The sequence below is a fragment of the Ursus arctos genome, chromosome X (genome assembly GCF_023065955.2).
Source record: "Ursus arctos isolate Adak ecotype North America chromosome X, UrsArc2.0, whole genome shotgun sequence".
Taxonomy (NCBI): domain Eukaryota; kingdom Metazoa; phylum Chordata; class Mammalia; order Carnivora; family Ursidae; genus Ursus; species Ursus arctos.
In genome coordinates, this window is record NC_079873.1 from 108307054 (window position 1) to 108332502 (window position 25449).

General features: G+C 39.5%; 1 long non-coding RNA gene and 1 pseudogene across 1 annotated transcript in view; one reads left to right on the forward strand and one right to left on the reverse strand.

Moving 5' to 3' along the window:
• Positions 1–25449, forward strand: part of LOC130544177 (uncharacterized) — a 144967-nt gene that overhangs the window by 30845 nt on the left and 88673 nt on the right. Inside the window, exon 2 of the long non-coding RNA XR_008960226.1 lies at positions 3538–3659. This is a non-coding gene — a long non-coding RNA (uncharacterized LOC130544177). The remainder of the gene's footprint in view (positions 1–3537; positions 3660–25449) is intronic.
• Positions 15658–16032, reverse strand: LOC123002293 (60S ribosomal protein L31-like; annotated as a pseudogene).

Sequence of the window (25449 nt, forward strand, 5' to 3'; positions counted from 1 at the left end):
AGAAAGCCCAGGCCACATGGGTGTGTCAGTTGACAGCCCAGCTAGACCTTCAGTCAACAGCCAGCATCAACCACTAGACATATGAATGAACCTTCAGATGATTCCAGTCTCCAGGCTTGGAGCCTTCCAACTGAGGCCCAGACATTGTGGAATACAAACAGTCCCCGCAATGCCGTGTCTGAATTCCTGTCCCATAGAAACCACAAGAGATAGTAAGTGATTATTGTTATTTAAGCCACCAAGTTTTGGGAGAATTTGTTATGTAGCAATAGATAACTAATACACTTTCCCTCTTTTCTCTCTATTGTCTCTATTGCTCTGCCATTATAATTCTGGGCTGTATCTCTTGAACTGGTCCTCTAATTTTCTTAACTTTTTTTTCCTGTCATTTTGATCTTTATCTTTTTGCTGTACTTTCTGGGAGATTGTCTCAATTTTATATTCCTATCCTTATATTGAATTAAAAAAAATTTAATGTAATTAAATTTCCAGGAGCTCCTTTTTTAAAAAGATTTATTTATTTATTTGAGAGAGAGAGAGCGAGCGAGTGAGCAAGAGAGAGAGAGAGAACAAGTGAGAGGGGCAGAGGGAGAAGGAGGGGAAAGAATCTAAAGCAGACTGTCCGCTGAATGCAGAGCCCATGTGGGCTGATGGGACCCTGCCACCCAGGCACCCCTCCAGAAGCTCTTTTTAGTTATTTTTTGAGTGTTTCTTGTTTATAGCACCCTGTTTACATTACATGTGTGTGCTATCTTTTCATATATCTCTGAGAATATTATTGTATAATCTTATCTATATAACAGTTTAGTGAGACATAAGGTACGTACCATAAAATTCACCCTTTTAAAGTATACAATTCAGTAATTTTTCATATAGTCACAAAGTTGTATAACCATGATCATTATCTAATTCCAGAACATTTTCATAACTCCACCCCCAAACTCCATACCCATTGGCAGTCTCTCCTTGTTCCCTCCTACCCCCATCTCCTGGCAACCACTAATCTACTTTCTGTCTCTATGAGTTTGCCCATTTTGGATATTTCATACAAATAAAAAAGCCTACACTATGTGGGCTTTTGTGTCTGGCTCCTTTCACTTAGCATAATATTCTCAAAGTTTATCCATGTTGTAGTATTGATCAGTACCTTAGAAGTGTTTTTTCCCATTGATGAATAGTTCCTGCTTTCTCTAAATCTTTTTCATTTATTTCTTGTTTGTTTACTTTGGATTCTGCCTTTCATGTTGGAAGTGTTCCATGGATGTGTGATAATCCTTGGATGTCTGCTGATATTTAAGAGTGGGGGACCAAGAGTTGATTGGAAGCTCTGAGGGTATGGGTTTGCCATCTTAGAGTTTCACTGCAAGGTTGTCTGGCTGGGCCATTTGGGGAGGAATTCTGGTATAGTACTGTATTAGTTTATTGCTGTCACAAAGTACCACAGACTGGGGTGGCTTAAGCAACAGAAATTTTTGCCCCCCAATTCTGAAGACTGGAAGTTGTAGACAATTTGCCAGCAGGGCTGGTTTCTTCTGAGGCCTCCCTCCTTGGCTTGTAGATGGCCACTTTCTCCCTGTGACTTCACAGAGTCTTTCTTCTATGTGTGTCTGTGTCCAAATTTACTTATGAGGACATCAATCAGATTGGATTAGGGCCTACTCTAATGACCTCATTTTAACTCCATTGCCTCTTTAAGACCTGTCTCCAAATACAGTCACATTCTGAGGTACTGGGGGAAGGACTTCACATGGGAACGGAGTAGAAGAGAGCTGGAGACTTGGCATTCACTGAAGCCATCTGCTTTCAGTTACAGCACCCCCAGCCCACCACTGTGTCCGATGCCCCCTGTCTAGAGACCTGCTGTTCTAGCCTCTCCAGAAAATAAACCTTCCGTTCCAGCTGGGGTTAGGGGAGGGACCTGGAGTTTTAACTGCATTCTAAGTATACTTTCAAGTGACCTTTCCTTCCAACCTGCCAGAGCTACCTGTTTCCCCCAATTAAGTTATCATCAGGAGTAGGGGTTCAGCATTATAAATTGGGTTACTTTTTAGCTTTCCCTACTGTCAGTTCAGGATTTGGCTTTCTTGGTTCTACTAAGTCACCACTCAGATGCTTTCTAGCTTCCAAAATTGTGTTGCTGTTTTCCCTTCTTCCATTATTTTTTCCTTGTCAGTTTGGACCTTTTAAAAATCTTTTATTGTTGTTTTAGTGGCATTTTAGGAAGAAGTAAAAGCAAATGTGGGTGTTTAATCCATCATCTTTACTCAGAAGTCCCACACATTTATATTTTTAAATGAGCTCATGCTATACAGACTGTTCTATAATCTACTTTTATCATGAAAGAAATTCTAGTGAATATTTATGTTGTATCCATGTCACTAAATAGAAATCTACATCAGTGGTTCCTGAGCTTGGCTGCACAGTGGGATCTCAGGGAGGGGTAAGGGTGGGGGAGCTTTAAAGAATACTGGTGTCTGCGTTCCACCTCCAGAAGTCCTAATGGAAATGGATATGAATTATTGTGGTCCTGGGAATTATAAAATCTCCCCCAGGCAGTTCAAATATGCAGCAAAGTTGAAGAGCCACTGACCTACACTATTGTTCACCGTGCCAGTGCAGTGTTCCATGGAAGGGAGGGAGAGCAACGTGTTTAAACAAACCCCTTTCTCAATGCATAAGTTACTTCAAATGGTTTGATATTATAAAAAATGCTATTACGAATCTTTAGACTTAAAACATTATATTTCTGATATTTTATTGGCTACATTCCTGGAAGTTGGATCACTGTGCCAAAGCATATGAATATTTATAAGATTTGGGGGTACAGTTTACCATAGTTCCTCTAAAGTGGTCTGGCCGCCAATTCAGATTCCCAATAGTAGCATGCGAGATTCCTTGTTTCCCCACACTCAGAAATACTGTGTACCATCATTAACAGAATTTTTAAAAATTCAAATTTAGTCAGTTTTTAAAATTGAAAAATTGTATTGCATTGCTATTCTATTTTTTCTGATTTTATTGTATTTTTTACTATTGTAAAGTATGTATAACATAAAATTTATCATTTTAATCATTTTTAAGTGTATAGTTAAGTGGCATTAAGTACATTCACATTGTTGTACAACCATCACCAACATCCAGTTCCAGAACTTTTTCACCTTCCCAACCTGAAAGTGTTCATTAAACACTAACTCCCCATTCTCCCCTCCCTCTCTCCCCAGCCCCGGAGATCACCATTTCACTTTCTGTCTCTGAATTCTGTTATTCTAGGCATCGCATATAAATAGATTCATAAGATACGCGTCCTTTTGTGACTGGCTGATTTCACTTGGCATAATGTCTAAGGTTGCTATTTTATTTTTAATATATTATTTGTGAGGTAAAACAGTGTTTCTGCTTATTGTCTATCTCACCTGTTCAGTATGACTTGCTTAATCATATAAGGAACATCCGTGAGGAATGTTTTTGGTTCACAGTATCTGAAGCCCTCATTAATTGTGGCTGAAACTCATAAGGGTTCATGTTTTCTTGACACAGACAGGAGTCTGGAAGTAACCAGCTGCTGGTGGTATTGGTTTAGTAGCTCAATGATACCATATTTGCAAGATGACTGCCCCAGCTTCAGCCATCCCATCCCTGTCCAAAGCAGGAAGAATGAGGTAAGGAATATGGGTGACAGCTGTACTTTTAGTCAAGAAAACAAATTTTCCTAGAAATGCTCCTCTCTTTCAGCAGATAGTTGCTTGCATGATTGTGTCACATTACGACCCCCGGTTGCCAGTGATGTGGGCAGGAGAGGGATGGTGGTGCTGGGAACGCTTGCTGAGTTAGACAATCAACAGTGCATGTTTGCCTTTGCCTATTTATCTGTTAGAATGCTTGTCCCTTCTCATTGATTTATAAAAGTTCTTTGTATATTAACAATATTAACCCTTTTTTGTGTATGTCAGACTTGATTGGCAGATACATTTTTTTCCAGCTTCTTGTTTGCAGTTTAATTTTGTTTCAACATACAGAAGGTTGATGTTTTCTAATTGTTAGGACCATATATCTTTTATGGTTTCTTCTTTTGTTCTTGTGCTTACAAAAGACTAGTCCATTTGGAGAAAAGATGAATGTTCTTTGGTATTTTCTACTTGATCTTTCATGGTTTCATTTTAATTTAAAAAAAGCTGGAATGGTACCCTGTTTGACTTCTTAGGAGGAAACACATTTAATCTCCTACCACTGAACATGGGCAAAACAAGCCAGTCCTGCCAACTGTACAAGAAAGTATCTCATGTTACAGTGTTTAGTGGTGGGCAGTGCTGGCAGCTGGATAAGGTAGACTCTTGGCATATTTACAAGCAAGAAATGTGGGGCGACTGGGTGGCTCAGTCAGTTGAGCATCCAACTCTTGATTTTGGCTCAGGTCTCAGGTCATGATCTCAGGCTTGTGAGATTGAGCCCCTCATTGGGCTCTGTATTAGGCGCGGACCCTGCTTAAGATTCTGTCTCTCCCTCTGCCCGTACGCCCCCCTTCCCTCTCTCAAAAAATGAAGGCAAGATATGTTTTGTGGTAAACAAACTTCAAGTGCTGATTGCAGAGAATATGAAATAAAGACACTGGTTTAATTTCAGAAATAAGAGGTATGAATATACAAACGGAAAGACAACAGAGATCAATTTTGCGAGCAGTTGTGCCATGAAACATCCCATAAGCTGATGTACAGTCTGAAGTTTCCTGAGAGGGAGGCACTAGAAAAGTGCAGCTGGAACTGCCTTAGCACAGTGGCCAAAAGTAGTTTTTATGAAGGGCAGAGAAAACCCAGCCTGCTTTATAAAGCTGTTTCCTATATTCTTCATTAACCTAGGGCTGGACACTCTATGTCCCAGACGAAATTAAGGTGACAGCCAAGTGACAACCCAGCCCTGTATAATAATGAGAAAATATACAAATATCCAAGACATTTTAGGCTTAGAAAAAAATATCTTCCCATATGTTTGCATCCAATCCCATCTGTCTTTGATATAGAAAGATGACAAACTGAAATTGACAATGAACTTCCAAATTATTTTTCTCTGCTCCAAATGGAAACTACAGAATGGCCTGAAGAATAACCTGTAAATTCCCACCCGCAGCATGAAACACAGTGACATCATGGTGTTTTCCAGTTCTCTTGATACTGCAAGACTAGGTTTGAGAAAAGGTATGAAATGATGATGCCATATTTTCCCATATTTATTTGTCTTTTCTGTGTCAGAGTATTGGGTGCTTGGACTCATGGCTGCTTTGATAGAAATTAGTACATTTGATAAATATTAGCCATGGAAGGGACCTTTGCATTCAGTCACTTGTTTACTGACCTCCAGACACCCTATGTTACATAGGAAGCCTGTTCCTTAGGACTTCAGTTCACTTGAAAAGTGCTTGTTGATCAGGGCGAAGGTAGTAAACTCTACAAAAACATCCATTTAACTATTCCTCCTGAGCTGGTCTCTCAGTGACACTCTATTTTCTCACAAGTTGAGTTGTGCTTCTTCCCATGTTTTAATAAAATATTTTCCTGTCTACTGCACCGGCTTCTTCAATTTCAGGTCATTTCAGAAAATTGCATGAGTTGAGAGCTTTGTTCATAACATTCAACCTTCGGATTTACAAGTACACACATTTTCACTTTGCTTTCCTTAGTACAGTAGTCCCTGACAAAATGGGTTAATTAGACTTCATACTATGTACCCATCTTATTACATTTGGTTCTCCCACAAGATGCTATTAATGACTAATGTTACAGGCTTTGCATAATTGGTTTCTTTCTGCTTTTGTCCTAACAGTTCTTTTGATCACAGCTAGATCCAAACAACAACTGGCTTAAGGTGACTTATTCCTTTAAAAAAAACCACGCTATTTCCATCTATATAAAAGAAAGGCTAAGGCACTTTAATAATGAGCACATAATAGAGAAAATTGGGACTTATGATTCATAAGGGTATTAGCAACAGGTCTCTTTTTGTCTGGTGTCTACCAAACACCTTAACAACTTCTTCAGGTGCTGCCTTGTTGAATCATGGCTGCTGCCTTGTTAAATCTTGCAGTGCACGTGTGGGTCTTACCTTCACAAAGCATTTTCAATTGCGGGGCTTTGGGCTTTGTTGGATCTAATTGCACTTCCTCCAACACGGTTATATATGCGCTGTAAGTACGCATTTCCCATGCACGGTGTCTTTCTGAACCTTTACATCTGCAAGCTCTTGATTTACCTGTCTTTTGCTGGCTGGGGACTTTGGAATAGATGGAGCTTCTGTTTCCTGAAGCCTTATAGATACAATTTGTGTCATTGGTTTTTAAAATACGATGTTTGGCCTGGAACGGTACTACACTGTTAATGATCATGCCCTAACAATGGAGAAGCGGCCTTCCATTTTCTGGAGAACAGGTCACTGTGTCTGGTGTTCTACTAACAACATCAAAGAGATCATCTATCGAGGAGATGGCAACATCATGGCAGATCTCCTGTAAGTTGGTAAGGGGGTTAAATACTTGATTACAAGAGAGCTGAGTCTCCTTAGAGTCTCCATTTGTATTCATGACCTCCTTTATAAAGGTGAAATTGAACTGTTGCTGTTGTACCGATTCATTTTATGTAAGCCTGGGAGAGACAACAGTAAGCTTCATGGTGATGGATGGGCACTTCAAGATGATGGGCACTTCAAGCTTTGTTTGGTAGCTTTTCTTCCTAATGGCCTCATTGTCTTCAGGCATGGGTGGTGGTGGTGTTGAGCTCCAGGAAAAAGAAGGTAAGCAAGGGGATGGGAATCTGGGCAGAAAGATCAGTGCTCTGGTCCAAGTTTTAGTAGGTTTGTTCCTCAAAGCTCACATGAAAGCAGACAGTAGATAAATGGTGAAATATATCATGTGATCACAACTATGTGAAAAAAATATGCATTGCGAAACAAGGGGAAAAAATAAACCAAAATGTTAACAGTTGTTATCTCGTGGGTGGGAATAGCGTTGACTGGCTTTTTTTCTTATGTCTTCTGCATTTTTCCATATTTTCCATGCTGATTATGCATTGTTTTATAATAGAGCAATAAGTTTATCAATTAAAAATGTGAAGAAAAAACTTCCACATGCCAAGATGCATTTGCCTCCGTGCCTTAGTATAAATATATCATACCATGAAATATAATTACTAAATATTTTTTCCTGTTGCTGGGAATAAATAACAACATGCGATCTTGGCTTTACTCAGCATCTTTGAAAGAGCACACACTTCAAGAAGCAGAAGTGCATTGTCGAGCATTATTCCAAAACCAACAGTGTTTCATAAACAATTTAAAAAATTTCGTGGCAAAGAAGTTGTGTTGAGGATCCCTCAGATACACTGCTTGAGGCAAAAATCATACCTTCATATATATCAGCTTTATTGAGATTTAGTTCACACACCATATATTTCCACTATTTAAGGTGTACATTTCTGGCATTTTAGTGTATTCACAGAATTGCAAAACCATTATGACAATCAATTTGAGAACATTTTCATCACTCCCAAAAGTCACCCTGGATCACCTAGCCATCACTGTTCATTTCCCCCCACCCAACTCCCCCAGCCCCTGGTAACTGCTAATCTACTTTCTGTTTCTACAAATTTGCCTGTTGACGTATCTTATAAATGGAGTGATACAAAATGTCTTTTGTGACTGCCTTCCTTTACTTAGCATGGTGTTTTTGGGGTTCATCCATGTTGTACTATGGATCAGTACTTCATTCCTTTTTGTGGCTGAGTAATATGATGGTATGGATATACCATGTTTTATTTGTCCATTTATCAGTTGATAGATGTTTAGATTGCTTCCATTTTTTGGCTATTATGAATAGTGCTGCTATGAACATTCATGTACAAGTTTTTGCATGGATATTTTTGTCATTCTTCCTCTCAAGTTTATACCTAGGAGTGTAATTGCTGGTCATATGGTGACTCTATGTTTAACTGTTTGTGGAGCTGCCAGCTTGTTCTACAAAGCAGCTGCACCATTTTACATTCCCACCAGCAGTGTATAAGAGTTTCCATTTCTCTACATAATCATCAACACTTGCTGTTATCTATCTTTTTGATTATAGCCCAACTAGTGAGTGTGAAGTGGTATCTTACCGTGATTTTGATTTGTAGTCCCACTATGGCTATTGATGTTGAGCATCTTCTCATGTACCCAGTGGTCATTTTTCTATCTTCTTTGGAGAAATGTCTGTTCAAATCCTTTGCCCATTTTTAATCAGGTGTTCTTTTTATTGTTGAATTGTTGAATAATGGAAAGGATTTGGAGCCTGGCAATCCCGGATTTGAACCCAGGAACAGGCACTGAGTGAAGGTGCTCAATTAAGGGAGAACCATTCTTACTGTTTATCATAGAGCTCTATAGGGGATGGAATGTTCTCTGTGAAGGAATGGGGTATTCTCTGCAACTGCATTTTTCACATAACTGCAGTTTATCCCTTTGCTTGATGAAAGTTGAAAAATTTCTCAACTGCCTTATGTACTTTCTCTGTTTTACTCAACAGAGAGCGCTGAACCTGATTTAACCCTGTCTTGATAACTACTTGGAATATCCTGGATTGTATTGTATTTGTAAGCCCTTGTCAGGGCATTCAGGGGCCACTAAGGTGTGGAGGGTTGTTTGCTGAGGCTCTTGTGGCTCTTCTAGTGACTTCTTTCCTCTGTTTGGGATTCATTTTTCAGTGAAACTATTTCTCACAGTGTTCTTCCTTCACCGGCTCACTGTGTCTAATTGGATTGTAATTTTAGAAGGAATGGAAGGTTACCAGGGGAAACCAGATAAGGAAATTGGTTAAATATCACACAAAATTCAAAAATAATAGTTTCTAGATGAAAAGTCAGAGGGTAGCTTTTTTTGTCTACTACACAGTAAAGTCCATGCCCTTTGCTACAGCTGTTTTGTTGAAGGTTCATTTACTGTTACGGTCCTGTTTGAGCTTCAGTTGGTTGAGGTTGCTAGAAGTTACATTATTGGGCAGGTGGAATATTGTACTCATTCCATATTTAATAAGGGCTTTTGCTTCATTGTCAGTTTTCTTTCAGATATATGTAAACTCTCAAAATTCAAAAGTCCCCAGGATCAAATTTTAAGTAGTATTTAATGAAAATATCAACCAAAACAGACCCCAAACCTTTCATTAAATGGGAGAGTGTTTTTTTTTTAAGATTTATTGATTTATTTGACAGAGAGAGAGACAGCCAGCGAGAGAGGGAACACAAGCAGGGGGAGTGGGAGAGGAAGAAGCAGGCTCCCAGCGGAGCAGGGAGCCCGATGTGGGGCTCGATCCCAGAATGCTGGGATCATGCCCTGAGCCTAAGGCAGATGCTTAATGACTGAGCCACCCAGGAGCCCCTAAATGGGAGAGTGTTTTAAAAAATAAAATCAGACTCTAATATTTAACTTTTTTTAAAAAAAGATTTTATTTATTTATTTGCGAGGGAGAGAGAGAGAGAGCACAAGCAGGGGGAGCAGCAGGCAGAGGGAGGAGCAGGCTCCCCGCTGAGCAAGGAGCCTGACATGGGGCTCGATCCCAGGACTTTGGGATTATGACCTGAGCCAAAGGCAGACTCTTAACCAACTGAGCCACCCAGGCGTCCCTAACTTTTAATTATCTAGAGGTAAAAAAATCTGTATTTGGGATTTCCATAGGGAAATATCATCAAAGTACCCCATTTGGGCACTTGGGTCAACCGACAACAGTCTTTGTTGAAAATTAACACCTATTCCAGAGGGACCTATTGTTTTTTGTGCATAACCTGCACCCTACTAGGAAAAATTTAAAAACATCACCCTGGTTCCAAGGGAGGGTTGGGATGATGACTGACATGAAAGGGTTAATTGCACCGTTGGGGGGTTGCCCACTAACTAGAAGTGCTGTGTGGAGGCCCATGCTCTGGGGGAAGCCTGGCCTGCAGGTGCCTGGCTGTGTCAGATATTACGCTGTGCTGTTTATCTGTTCAAAATATTTTTTGAGGATTATAGGATTATGTTTTTGGTCATGAGAAACCAGCTTGAAAATTTTCTGACAGTTTTAGTAGATGTGGGGCTTAATAAACAAGCCAGTGGAATGCAGGAGAACTCAGCCTGGGATCTTGCTAAAACTTCAGAACCAGGTGTCACGTCCCTTGAGGGAAACCGTGACCTAGAGGGTTAATTGCTGGCCCCAGCTTGCCTGGAGTGAGTTCAGCTGCAGGCTGGAGGTGGCTGAAGTGGCCTGCAGCTGAAATCCTGACCTACCGGAGAGCCAGCTGGGGTGCGGCTGGTTTGAGGGAACGGTATCTGTTGGGACGGTGTTCTCACTGGGGAGGCCGTTTGGCAACCTGTTTTTTTCAGAAGTCCATGCCCCACCATGGCAGGCACACGTTGTTCTAGGACCTGGTTCTGTCTATCCTACCTGATCCCATTGGACTCAATTTTTTCATGCTCAACCGCATCAGGAAACATTAAAATGGTAGGCTAGGTCTCAATTCTAGGTTTTTTTTTTTTTCTTGTTGTTGTTTGTTTATGGGGTTTTTAATTTTTTCGTCTTCTTTCTTCCTTTTGGTGGCATGTGTCATGCCTATTTTGGATAGCTCATTAGTACTCGCCAGTGGACATCTGCGGCTCCCAGATTCCCTGTGCATTTCTCAGTGTCTGTGATTGTGATGCAAAACCATGTGCTTTATCTGCCAGTTCTCTGCTACTGTTGTTGCCACTGTGCTTGTGACTGCTGTCATTTGTACCCTTCCCTCCTGGCCTCTGCACAGCTGTGCCTTGCGCTGTCTTTGGGCTTCAGGTTTCCTTGTGTTCCTATCTTTTGTCTGATATAACCTCTCAATGCTGCTTTGCTCCCCCAAAAGGTGGGCCATAGGTCTCATGATTCTCCCGAGAACCCCCCCCCCCCAGATTGGTTGCGTGACCATGGGGTTGCACCCTGACTGTGAACACTGCTTTCTGGTTTGTGTGACAGCCCTGACTCCCATGATGAGTAGAGCCTCCTGGCCTGCCTGGCTCTTAACACGAGACACCCCAGCTTTGCAAACTGCTGACTTCCATGAAGCTCTGTTTCCCACCATACTTCGGCTCTGTTTGTTGGACTCCGCTTTTCATCTTCTCTGTGGCTTTAGCCAGGAAGGAATAGCAGCTTCTGGGCAGCATGCCATGAGAAAGGCTATTCCCTCAGGAGCAGCACTTTTTCTGCTTCTCATTTTCAAATGTTCCTGCTTTAAATCTTCCTTCCCTTCCCCACCATGGCATGCAGGTTCCTTCTCAATCTATACAATCTATGACAGAAACTGGTAGTTCCTTGCAATCTGTAACACCGACTCGTAGTACATGTATACCACAGAAGGAAAAAATGCCAAGAGATATCAAGATAATCACGACTGCTGTGTTGGAAAAACAGAAACAAAACAAAAAACTCATAAAGAGCAAAGAGGAATTTCCAAGAGCTTCTGATAACCCTGACCTAGAAGAAATTATACTGAAATGTACTCATGGAAAATTTCACCCAGAAAGTAATGTGCAACTGTGAAATCAAATGCAATGCTTCTAACACGAGACAACCAAGTATTTAATTAACTTTTGACTCCCCCAATAATGTGAACGTTCTGGTGTGTGTTTACTGGAAAGCTTTGAGTGGGGAGATTTTACTTTTTACTTCTCCACGGTGAGTTTTTAGTCCAAATAAATGTTAAAATGTGCAGTGGCAGCTTTAAATTGATAAACGTTAAATACAGAGGAGCCTCATTTTACAAAACGTGTATTCCTGAAAAGTTTTGTATACTAGATACAATTCGGGAAAACTTGGTCACATCTTAATGGCACAGCAGGAGCAGGCTGTTTAAAGGAACTCTGTGTGCAGTGAAATTTTTTTCTTTTTTGGTAACATGAATAATCTCTTAATATACCTATTTTGTGAGTTTCAGTTTCTTAAGGCATGGGGCCTCTACATTTTTCTTTTACGTCAGTAATTTCATAGGAGAACGTTGAAGGAATGGCAATTCCAGTTTTAATTATTCGTTGATTGATCCGAAAGCAAACATCCATAAGAATGCTTTCTCTTAGGGTTGACACTACTTAGTCAAGTTTCTTAAGAGTCTCAAGTTGCATTTGAATACTTCCCCAAATCTTTGCCTATAGTATCTGGCCTTCATTTTTTTGCTGCAGAAAAATTCTTCACTGAAAGCTTTTAAGTAGTCACAACAGTCTTTTTCACGAGTAAAATGAATCTAGACAGGAATGCAGCATGGCTTTTGAAACACGCATGGGTATGTGCTAAGATTTCAGCACTTGTCTGGGTGGAGAAGTGTGCTAGCAGGGTCTCTGAGAAAAGGGGTCTAGGATAATTTAATTTCGCACCCATTAACTTAGCCAACAGATATTTGTTAAACATCTACCAAGAGCTAGGCACTGTAGGTGTTTAACATTTCCTGCCTTCCCAGGGAAAACACCAGAACGGAGGTAATAGAACACTAAGCTGGGAGAAGGGAAAAAAGGGGCCAGGTCAGTATTTCCCCCACCCTGCACACACACACTGTGTTAGGTCAGTGCTGATTTATCACTGCCACAGCTCAGAGAATGTTCAAGTTGTAAAGAAGTTTTGAAATCCCCAGCCAACAGCTTCCTTTGTACAGAGAAGCAAACTGAAGTACGGTGCTGAGAAATGACTTGGTCAGTGTCACGTGATGAGGAAGTAATAGAGCCCGAGCAAAACTCATAATAATAGTATCCATCTCATAGGGCTATTAAGAGGATTAAATTAAGTTCATATTTATAGAGTGCTTAGAATGGTGCTTGGTCCTAAGTAAGCATGATACTAGTATCTGTTAAATAATGACCGCCACAACGCTCATAGGACCATGCTGCATCTTAAGCAGATCGAATCTGACCCATTTTATTCTTTCCTGATGCCTTCAGAGGCTTACACAGGCTTTCTGAAACTTGGAGGCTCAGGGAAGGAGCTCGCCTCATTTTGGTGCAGTCAGACTTGTTCATAGGAAGGGAGTCAGATAAAGGGGGTCTCAGGGTTAGACTCTGGAAGCTTAGAAGGCCACGCGTACAAGAACCACACCCACATATCCTGGATTATGCAGGTCATTCTTGATTTTACCTTTTATTGTGTCATAAGCATATTTGCCCTTTTCAAACCACATGTAATGGTTTTTTTTTTTTAATCAACTCTCTTCCAGTGTTGCTCAGTGAGATGGATGCTTCATAATTCTTACTTTGTTTGACCCCCAGGCAGTGTTTGACTGTTTTGATTATCCCCTCCTGCTTAAAGAATGGTTTCTGTGCCTCCACATTCTTTATCTTTTTCTCCCATCTCTCTGGCCAGCCCTCCTCTCCCCTCCTGTCCCCTCCCATCTCCTCTCTTCCCCTCCTTTCTCCTCCCCTCTTCTCTCCCCTCTCTCCCTCCCATGGAAAATTTCAAATGCACCCAAAAGCAGAATATTATTGTTCTTCTCTGTGAGGTTATGCCATGAACTCAGTATACAGTTAGGTTTGTTTGCTTTGTTTTGCTTTCCGTTTTTATGAGTTGTTGTTAAAAATTACTTTTGTCTTATAATTATGTAAAATATATTTCTGTAGTTATGAAAGAAAATCTACAAAACAAGGCCTAGTCACAGAAGTATAGCTTCTGTCTTTGTCTCTCCTACCATGTTTCCTCTTTCTCTCTAGAGGTGGCCATTTAAATTTTTGTTTTTAGTTAATTCTTCCATTTAAAAAATACATTATGTATTATTCAGGTTTTACCCTCATCTTTACACCTGTGTTTACATCTGTGTGCCTGCCCTCCTCTGTACACACGTACTGCTGTCAAGTCATATTGAATGAATTGTTTGAAATTGTGCTGTGTGTGTGTGTGTGTGTGTAAACCTCTCCTGCCTAATTTCTTGCCTTTAACCCATCTTTACACCTGTGTTCACATCTGCCTCCCAGTCCCCCCACCCCCAATACTGGACTTCAACCATACGCAAGTATTTGATAAGTTCCAATATACTATGCTTCCTATTGCCTTGGAGCTTTCTCAAGTGCTGTCATTTCACACAAAACCCTGCTTAGGAAGAGTTCAAGGGAGAAGGAGAGGAAAGGGTGTGGGGAAACAGACAGTGGCACACATCGCTAGCATGGTGCATGTAGTACAACCTCTATAATGGGCGAGCCTATGCATTTCAGCTGGTTCTCGGGCCTTATTTACCAGTGACACTGCACATGTACACAATTTATATGTGGATGTATCTACGTGTAAATCTGTCTCTATTGCTGTTGTTTGAATAGCAAGAGTCCAAGTGTTCTGCCACTATGTAAGCTACATAAATAACCTATGGAACATCCACAAGATAGAATAAGATACAGCTGAAAAAAATAATGAGGTTGATCACGGATCATTGGATATTGGAGGATCTCTAGGATATGCTGCCAAGTGTATAAAACCACGCTACCTCTGGCATAAGAAAGGGTGGGGAGGATAAGACTCTGTGTTCATAAATGCTTTCTTTTTATAAAGAAACACTGAAGGATAAGAAAGAAAATAATACACATAGCTGCCTATGGGGAGGAAAAGGATGGATGGGGCAGGTTTCATAAGTTTCACAAACTTATGAAAGAAGGAGAGGAATTAGAATTGAAAGGAAAGGGATTGGAGAGAGTATTGGCAACTCCTTTGAGGAATTTTGCTGCAAAGCAAATGTAAAATTCTATTTACAAAATGAAGCTTAAAGTTTTCATGACTTTCATCAGATTCAGTATTTAACTTCTTTCATAATGCTTAGTATTTTATTTTTCTTAATGTATTTTCTAATTATAGAATGTCAAGAAAATATAGTTGTTTTTTTTTTAACAACTCTCTCTTAGAGGCCCTGATGCCCTCCACTTTACCCCAAGGCACTATGCAAATATCACTTCCTATGTGTGCCCTACTATGAAAAAGGTAGGAAGTGCTGCCTTACAGAATGGTGCTTGAGGGGGGGCTCTCCATGCATGGGTAACATAACTCACTGCAGGGTCTTTGGAAGGTCAGAGCAAGTGCCAGATGTCATTTGAGTAAGGATCCGGGGATCTCTTACAAAGAACTGCAGAGAGGACTGTAGAAGCTGACATTAGTCCCAGAGGTATTCTGACCCTCAAGGCGAATAGTGGAGATGAGGGCAGCACAACCTTTAGAAAAAGGTGCCCCAAGAAGATAGAGATCCCACCATTGTGACTTGGGGGTTGTGGGCAGACTCAAAGGTCATGAGATTTTATAAAAAGTTCTTATGTAGAGTTCAACATTTTTTCATGAGAATATACTGTTTCAGCCAAATTGACAATTTTCCCCAATCCAGGTTAGGCAAGTCCCAGCCTAATGAGATTTGGTCCCATTCTCTGTGAATGAGGGATTGGGGTGGGGGAAGTGAAAAACAGGTCTCTGGGTGGAAATCTAGGCTCAATGAAGCAAACATCCTAATTTTTGTTTTAATATTAAAACAAATTATTAAAGTCTGATCAATGAAGTGAATTAACACCACCAAACAATACATAGGGCTCAGTCCTTTTGTTTCTAAGATGAGTGGATGGTACAATATGTTATAAGAGGGTGAATTTCTTTTCTTTTCTTTTCTTTTTTTTTGCAGTTTTATACCTTTATTTGACAATCAGTGATTAGTTCTCATCCACATTAACTGTGTGTAGATGTTTGAAAGTGGTGACAGGTACATAGGGAGCCAACGTGTAGAGCTTATTTGGTGAGTCCTCGTCCTCATTATGTTTTCTGGACAGCCACACATGGATACAGTACGGAGCGTGCCTTATCCCTTTGGCCCACACAGCGTTGTTGAGCCTGGTGTCAGTGCGCACATCTGGAGTTCCCATCTACTCCATGGCACATTTCCGGATCTCTTTGAGCGCCCGAGGGGTACACTTCTAGAAACCCACTCCATGGATGTGCTTGTGAATGATGATGGTGTATTCTTTGGTCACTACCTTGTTGATGGCAGAATGGCCCTTCTTCTCACCACCCTTCTTTGCGGGAGCCATTCTGCCGGGCCCTGGTTGCAAAGGAGAAAGTGAATTTCTTGTACAGAAGTGCATTTATAAGTAGAGGTAGCCAATAGTTTTTGCGCCTGCCTCAACCTCTGGCATTGTGAGGGCCAGGTTTTTGGTTTGTTTTGTTAACTGGTGTATGCCATTCATTAGAACAACTCTGGGCTTAGAATAGATATTCAATAAACATTTGTTGAAGGAAGGCATAAAGAAAGATTTTATGCTTGAAAGGCTTCTTGCAATGTCTGATCAAGACTTTTTAGAAGATCATCTCTTCAAATTCTTGATGTCTCCATTGATGAGAAACTTTATTCAAAATATAAAATCATTGTTTGCAATTCAAAATATACAATAGTTAAAACTATGTAAGGAACTCAACAGCTTTTTTATTTCATTGACAAATGTAATACTGAATTTTTGTTAATAAGTGTATTTTGGTATCCAATGGAATATTTTCACACAAAATTATTAAAAGTAATGTAGAATGTCTATGCATTCTTAGAGCAATCAGTATGCAGCTATCTTGTGCCACCACTAAAATGTCATATTGTCATAAAATAGACAGAAGTGTCCAATATAGAAGAGGACAGAGATTGGGGCCAATGCTTGAAGATGTGCCAGCTAGAAGCCTCTACCTGGATGCTGGTCTGCTCCCAACAACTGCTACCTTGAGTGTAGGAATTGGGGGAGGGGCATGGCTGTCCATGTCATTGCATACTGTGTTCTGTTCCTGTGCTCCAGTTGGGATACAGAGCTGTAAGAGCTGCTGCTTGGACTACGATAAAGATTAGGCCGGACTGTGACCCTTGCTCCAGGTGTAATATCCCACATATAGATTATCTCTGCAAAACAGGGTGTCTGCTGGAACTCCTTAATAGTAGAACATTCTAGAGCAGCACTATTCAATAGAGATATAACAGCCATGTATAATTTAAATGATCGTCACATCACCAAAGTACAAAGAAACAGGGAAACTAATTTTAATATTATATTTTATTTAAAGCAATATATTTGAAATTTATGAACATGTGTTCAATATAAAATTATTAGTAAGAGTTTGAGAGTCTTTTTTTCATATTAAGTACTTGAAATCTGGTGTATGTTTTACATTTGCAGCACATCTCGATTCTGATGTTAGAATTTCAGTGGTTAAAGTGAAATGTAGTCATCAAAATAATGAACGTGTAACAGAAAAATATTTTCACATTGCTTCAGTTTTTTAATTAATTTATTTTTTTGGAGTTTGTTTGTTTGCTTGTTTGTTTAATTTGTCAGAGAGACAGAGAGAGAGCACAAGGGGGGAGCAGGCAGAGGGAGAAGCAGGCTCCCTGCTGAGCAAGGAACCTGGCGCAGGACTGGATCCCAGGACCTGTGGGACTCCATCCCAGGACCGTGGGATCATGACCTGAACCGAAGGCAGATGCTTAACTGACTGAGCCACCAAGGCATCCCTGCTTCAGCTTTTTAATAAGATTTATTTATTTATTTATTTATTTGAGAGAGAGAGAGAGCATGTGTGAGCAGGGGGAGGGACAGAGCGAGAGAGAGGGTCCCGAAGCAGACTCCCTGTTGAGTGTGGAGCCCGACCCTGATGCGGGGCTCCATCCCAGGACCCTGAGATCATGACCCGAGTGGAAATCAAGAGTCGGCCACTTAACTGACTGAACCACCCGGGTGCCCACATTGCTAGAAGTTTTAAAATTCAAATTAATCAAAATCAAATACAGTGAAATAAAACAAAAATCTTAATTTCTCTGGGGGAGTAGCCACATGTCAGGTGTTCAAAAGCCACATGTAGCCGGTGACCACCACAGTAGACAGCACAGACCTGCAGCATTTCCATTGTGTGGGACATTGTAGCTCTGGCAGTGTCATCCCTGTAACTGAAAATCAGTCATAAACGTCATCCAGAAGACAGATATATTATGAATTATTGTTTAGCTATTAACATAATAACTTAAAAAGTAACTTTAAAAAATTGTCAAAAACATATTTCTTAGAAAAAAGTTTCCTGACCTTTAAAATACTGACTTTTATCTTTTATCTTTTACAATTCACTTTTGGAAAGTCTCCAAAACTACAAGATAGCTAAAAGATCCAAACTGTAGTAGTTGAGTTGTACCACAAGAGGACCTGCAAAGACAAGTTGAGCTCAAATTTCAGCCACGCTGATATTATTAAACTGAAGTGTAATTAGGAAAACATCTCACTGTCAGTATTAATATTCTCATATATGCCTTCATTAAAATCTAAAAAGGTAATCCATTTTAATCTAATTTTAATAGTACATGGTACGGGGGTTCTAAATGGCGAACTGAGGCTACAAAAAGTGCCATTTTGGCAGGAATTAGGAGACAGTATATTATGGTTAAGAACATGGGGTATGAAGTCATACAGGCCAAAGTCAAGTTGTGGTTTGACTCCACACCAGCTTTATGACCTCAGGCAAGTCTCTTCATCCTAAAATAGAACTAATTATACTACCTATATCGTAGAATCTTTTGAGGATTAAATGCAATAGAAGGGGGAATGAAGCATGAGAGACTCTGGACTCTGGGAAACAAACTGAAGGCCTCGGGGAGGGGGGATCAGGATAGGCCGGTGATGGGTAGTAAGGAGGGCACGTATTGCATGGTGCACTGGGTGTTATACACAAACAATGAATCATGGAACTTTACATCAAAAACCAGGGATGTACTGTATGGTGACTAACATAATATAATAAAAAATATTATTTAAAAAAATAAATGCAATATCACATAAAGTGCTTATCACAATGTACATCATAAGTACTCAAAAATGTTAGTTGTTATGGTTATTAATTGTTATTAGCTCTTAATCCTCTCACGATTTATAACATTTTTTGGGGTACAGAAGGAACATTGCTTTAATCCTACCATAGTTTGTAATGTAACTCTGTATAAGTAGTGACAGGAGGACTTATGTACAGTAGTGAATCAAAACAGAAAGTAACTATATTATGTGGGTAAGGGGTCCAGCCTTGCCTGGCTCCAGCCCACATTTGCTTTTCCCAGACTAGGATTGAATCAAGTTCCTTGACCCCTTCCAAGTACCTGTTTCTGTCCTAGGATCAGTTTCCCTGGCTACTAACTATATAGTTCCCACTCTCACTTCCCTCAGAGCTGCACCTTTTTGAACTTTGATGTTTGCTACCATTTTCCCTGCTGTGACCTTGACCTTGCCCCTTGGCTTTCCCCTCTTAGCCTGCTTCAGATAAACATCTTTCCTAGTTTGATCTGGCATCTTCCTGTTTAATCTTACTTCAATCAGCAGTGCTCCCACTCCTCCTCTCTAAGCAAGAAGTTGCTGAGACAGAACAAAAGAGCTCTGACTGCAGAATGCAGTGAGTCACTTTAACTCATTTATAACGATATTTGTTGAATCAGATAATAGTATGTGCCTTCAGAATTGGTCATGTGTGCATTTTGGATTTGCAATATTCTGTTAAATGTATAATACTTAATGTAAATATGCACATCTTTATACCTCCACCTTACAACCCAAGCAGGTACTCGTTCCCTCTATTCTTTGCTAGATTTGCCCCCATAGCACTTATAAGCATCTGAGAAACTGGACATTTTAGTTATATTTGTTGTCTGTCTCCCTTACAAGAAGGTAAGCTTCATGAGAGCTGAGAATTTTGTCTCTCTTCTTCACTGTTTTATCCCTGGTATCTAAAACAGTGACTGTTCCAGGGTAGGAGCTCCATAGGTATTTGTCGTATGACTAACAATGCAGATAAATAAGAGAGTGTGCCACCAGTGGATCAGAAATTATGAGGGATTCCTGGAAGATACAAAGCAGACAGGATCAGATAGACAAGAAGAAAAGACACTACATCCCAAAACACATGTGGGAGATGAGTGCTGAAGTAAGAACAAATCCGAAGAACCACCAGTAACATTCACTAAAGGACTACATTAGAATCGTAGGACTAGTTGCCCTTCTTTCTCAACCCCTTTCAAAATACCCTCCCATTCCTATGGAACTGAAGGCTGCCACACATTTAACCACAGGGGCAAAAAAATGAAACTGCACTTTACAAAACTGAACAAGCCACCTAGGAACTGCAGTGAGTATGGATATAGGAGTCAGAGAGAAGTAGAACAGAACTTGAGGTAGCTATGGCCTTCATGACAGACCCAGGAAGGTGGGATGGGAAGGAAAGATAGTTCTACTCAAAAGAGAAACATCGGTGGTCTACTTTAGGTTGACGTACCTTTAAGCAAAGGTGCCCAAAGCCATGCTTCATGTGCTATCCCACTATATAGAGCTGAGCTCACAGAACCTCCCATTCACCAGAGCAGCCTGTCGGGGAAACATATCTACACAACTGCAGAGAAAAACCATGCTAGCTACATATATTTGGAGCCTAGTCCTTCATTTATAAACATGAATCAACAGCCAGCTACCACTGGAAAAAGAAAGGCTGATCCCAGAAGAAATAGGAGTAATGCAGGCAGCACACAAGGAATAAAGCAATAACAATAAAACTTCTTCAGAGACATTTGAAAAGATATTGCACCCAATAAACAAAATAGGCTTCACTGCAAAAGAAAAGGTCAGAGAATAAGGAGTTCTTGGAAATTGCATTTTTACCAAAATAAGGAAAGTGTAATAAAAGGGTTAAATAACAGAATGTACATGACTGAAGACCAGATTAGTGCTCTGGACAATAAAATCAAAGATAAAAAAATGAAAAGTGAAAAAACCTGATAAACCGAAGAAATGAAAATTTTAGACAAAAATTAATCAGTATGGTCAATTGATCTAGGAAGTTCCCTCTCCATTTAATAAGAGGTAACATAGTGAGTTGGAAGAAACAATAATAGAGGTAAGTGTTGGTGAGGTGCAGAGAAAAAGGAACCCTCGTGCACTGTTGGTGGGAATGCAAACTGGTGCAGCCACTGTGGAAAGCAGTCTGGAGGGTCCTCAAAAATTAAGAAGAAGACTACCCTGGGGCACCTGGGTGGCTGAGTCAATTATGTCTGCCGTCAGCTCAGGTCATGATCCCAGTGTCCTGGGATCCAGCCCGGTGTCGGGCTCCCTGCTCAGTGGGGAGCCTGCTTCTCCCTCTGCCTCTCCCTCTCCCCCTGCTCATGCTCTTTATCACTCTCTCTCTCTCTCTCTCTCTCTCTAAATAAATAAATAAATAAATAAATAAATAAAATCTTTAAAAAAAAAAAGACTACCCTAATTATACTACTGGGTATTTACCCAATGAATACAAAAACACTAATTTGAAGGGATAGATGCCCCCCTATGTTTATTGCAGCATTATCTACGATAGTGAAGATATGGAAGCAGCCCAAGTGTCTATGGATAAACTGAATGGATGCAGAAGAAGTGGTATATATATACAATGGAATATTATTCAGCCATAAAAAGATTGAAATCTTGCCCTTTGCAACAACATGATTGGATCTAGAGAGTGTAATGCCAAGTGAAATAAGTCAGTCAGAGAAAGACAAATACCATGTGTGGAATTTAAGAAACAAAACAAATGAAGAAGGAAAAAAAGAGACAAATCGAGAAATAGACTCTTAACTATGGAGAACAAACTGATGATTACCAGAGGGGATGTTAATGGGGGGGATGGGTGAAATTGGTGAACAGGAGTAAGGGTACACTTATCTTGATGAGCACTGAGTAATATATGGAATTGTTGAATCACTATATTGTACACCTGAAACCAATTTAACACTGTAAAGTATACTGGAATTAAAATTTAAAGAAAACTCAAACAACCCCTTCTGACAAAGTCTAGTTGTATACCATGAAGAGATACATCTAGAAAAAGGCCAAATGAATAAACTGACACTGAGAAGTTGAAAATAAAGAGATAGAAAGAAATATCAGGCAAATGCTTTTTTTTTCTTTTTAAGAAAAACCATGTAAGACTATATTAATACAAGATATAATTTAAGGCCAAATGCCAAATGTGGGGTACAAAAAAACAGAATAAAATGAGACGTGGAGATCTATCTTATATTGATACAAGCTATCTTCCTCCAAGAAGATGTAACATAATAAACTTTTCTGTATCTACCAGTATCATTCTGAAATGCCTAGAGCAAATACTGTTACACATATAGTAAACTTTAACATTTCTTTCTCAGAAACTAATAGATCAAACAGACAAAACATAATTAAGATTAGAAAAGATAGACCAGAATTAAGAAGTATATATATTCATTATATATATATGAATTGAATGTATTATATATGAATTATATATATATAACATATACATATATGCATTTATATTCATTCTTATATATAATGATTCAGTCTATATACATATTCATTCTTAATATATATGTAATATATATTTATCATAGAAAGACTTCACATTCTTTTCAAGCAAGTATAAAGCATTTACAAGGGTTAGTGATGAATTTGGCTGCAAAGGAAAAGACGATAAAGTCTTCAAAGTAGAAATTAAGCAAGTGATTTTCTCTCACCACAGTATAGCAACATAAAGAATTTAATAAGATGTAAAAAAATCATCTGTGTATGAGTTTCTTGTTGCAGCTGTAACAAATTACCACATAATTAGTAGCTTAAAATAGATTTATTATCTTACTGCTCTGGAGGTCAAAAATACAAAATAGGTATTATGGGGCTAAAATCAAGGGGCAGTAGAGCTCCATTCCTTCTGGAGGCTCTAGGGAAGAATACTTGCCTTGCTTTTTCCAGCTTCTAAAGGCTGCCTGAATCACTCATACCTCTGCTTTTGTCACTTCATGTTCTCCAACTTTTCTGCATCCCTCTTTTATCTTTTAAGGACCATTGTGATTTCAGTGGACCATCCCTATCTTAAGATACCTAATTTAATCACATCTGTAAAGTTCTTTTTGCCAAGTAAGGTAATAGGTTCGGGGGGTTAAGATGTGGACATGTTTGGGAGTAGGGCATTATTGTGTCCGTCACAACCTGGACATGAAAAGACACCCTTGGATAACTGAAAGTGCAAATTACTTACAAACGAAAAACGGTGTTATATATCCAAACCTATGGTATGCTTAAAAGTTGAACCAAGAACAAAGTATAGCACTGAATGTATCTATGAGAAAACAAGAAATATTGGAAGAAAAAAATTAAGTGCTCAATTCAACAAGGTAGAATCAATAGAAAAGCCCCAAGAAATCAGAAAGAATTGATACAGATAATACAATAGAAAAACATTGAAACAAGTCAACAATACACTAAATTAAATCAATGAAACTGAAATCTGATTTTGGAAAGAACAAGGGAAAAAAACCCTTTGACAAGTGAAATTATGAAAAAAACAAACAAATAACATTAAGAGTGAGAAAGTGGAAAAAAAGAATGAGAAAGTGGGCTAATGAAAGATCTAGAGGATATTTAAAAATTTATAAGAGGAATTCTATGTCTAATGTTATACCCTACTTTTAAACTCTAGGAAATGGATGGTTATCTATTTATCTATATAACTCAAGAAGTAGTAGAAAATTTAAATTAAAAATGGCAATGTAAGAATCTGAGAAGATATTTAAAAAAATTTATCTTCCCAATGAACTTGACTCAGATGATTTTATAGTTGAGTTCCATCAAGCCTTCCATAGATATGTGATTAGAGTGTTATACAAACTGTACCCGTCATATAACAAAAGTAAAAAGCTTTCAAATTCATTCTCTGTAACCACTGCCTGCACTCCCCCATACAAGCACACTTCCTGTTTCTCCTTTTTTCTGTCCCCCTATACATTCGTTAGATCACTATTCAGTGGTTACATTATTATGATACTGGGGATATTAATGTATATGTTTTTTTTTTTTAAGTTTTCTTCTCTCTGCAACACCTCTGTTTCCTCCAGCCTTTTCCCTCTGTTTGCTTGTTTTGGTCTCTCTCTTTCATGTTAGAGTTTCCTCAGATATCTGTGGTCTTTGGGTATCTATTCACATTTACATGGGAGGCACCAAAAAGATTACTAGAGAATGCTGAGTGTGCAGGCAGGGCTGTTTCATTGGGGTACCCCTGATTGTACCTTTAGACTCAGCATCTTTAGAGCTTTCTTCTTAGGCTAGTTGTATAGTACAAAGAAAAATTCTCCCATCTCCTGCCTGGAGTGTACAAACTGGCTGCTGGTGTTCTGGGAACCCAGTTGGTAAAAAAGCCTGTGAGTCTCAACACTCAGTGCTCAGAGACTTGTACTTAATGTCAGTTTCCAGTGTGTTATCCTCACCCTCATCTGTGCATATGTCTTCCTGTCCAGACATCATTTGTCTAATTCTCTCCCCAGGCTATACCTTTGGCTTCTGAGCAAGCTGGGGAATGGTCGTCAGTCATGCAGGTGTAGTTCTGGGGTCTACCTGCTTCATAGGCAGACGTACCAGCACTTTTCATGTTTTCAGTCTTTCTTATGTCCCTCTTTCCAGAAGTACCTGGTATAGTCAATTCCTGGGATTTAGGGAGGCTCTTCAGTACAATTCAGGTGGTTTCTTGGCTTCTCCTATTACCTGTTTAAGATTCAGGTTTCTTGTGTTTGCTAAGTCGGGTACTCTGTTCTTTTGCTTTCTGAGTTCTAAAATATGGACTCTGTTGTCTCTTTCTTCTGCATGTGTGTTTCCATCTTTGATTTTATCATTTTTGTGGTATCTCACAAGGTGCTGTAGGCATATCGTGTTCAGCTCACCATCTTTTTCAAGCCCCACAATTTAACCACCGTATAACACTGTCTGGCAAGCTGGGCTGAGGAGTTAGTTGAGAGTACTAGAAAGTCATGATGAAATTGCCCTTCTAGCAAAATCATTCCCGGATGGAATGGGGGAGGGGATGGGTGGATAGGAAAGGGGTGATTAGAGAAGCAGGTTATTATTCCTTTCTTCCTTGTTGGTAGTATCCTTCTTCTTCCTTCATAATTTTTAAAATCCACAAGACCTTTAAGGTTTGTCACATATTAGGTAGTCGTCACAAAAATACTCCTGGCTTCCTGGGTGTCTGGGAATTATTCCCTCCCCAGAATTCCTTTAGCCTTCTACTTGTGTTTTGTTTGTATGTTAACATATGATTAATTCTTAGTACTATTAACTATCTTTTAGTGCACATGTCCTACCTTTTAGATGGATTATGAGCTCTTGTTTTATGGCCTTTTGGCACCATTCATCGAATACCTCCTAAATGAAGAGGGCTGTCCAAGAAAGAATCATTAATAAAGGTGGGGCGATGTGCCTTTAATAATAGGTCATGCAATGATGGTGGGAAAATATTTTTGAGATATTAAGCTGTATTTTTCTCTCCTCTGGGTATTTACCTCTTTCTCATTTCTCTTTTCAAGCACACAGTTGCCTCTATGCTTATTAGGGGTGGATATGACAGGGCAGAAAGAAAATTATGCAAGTCCTTTCTCTAGCTTGTGCTTCAAA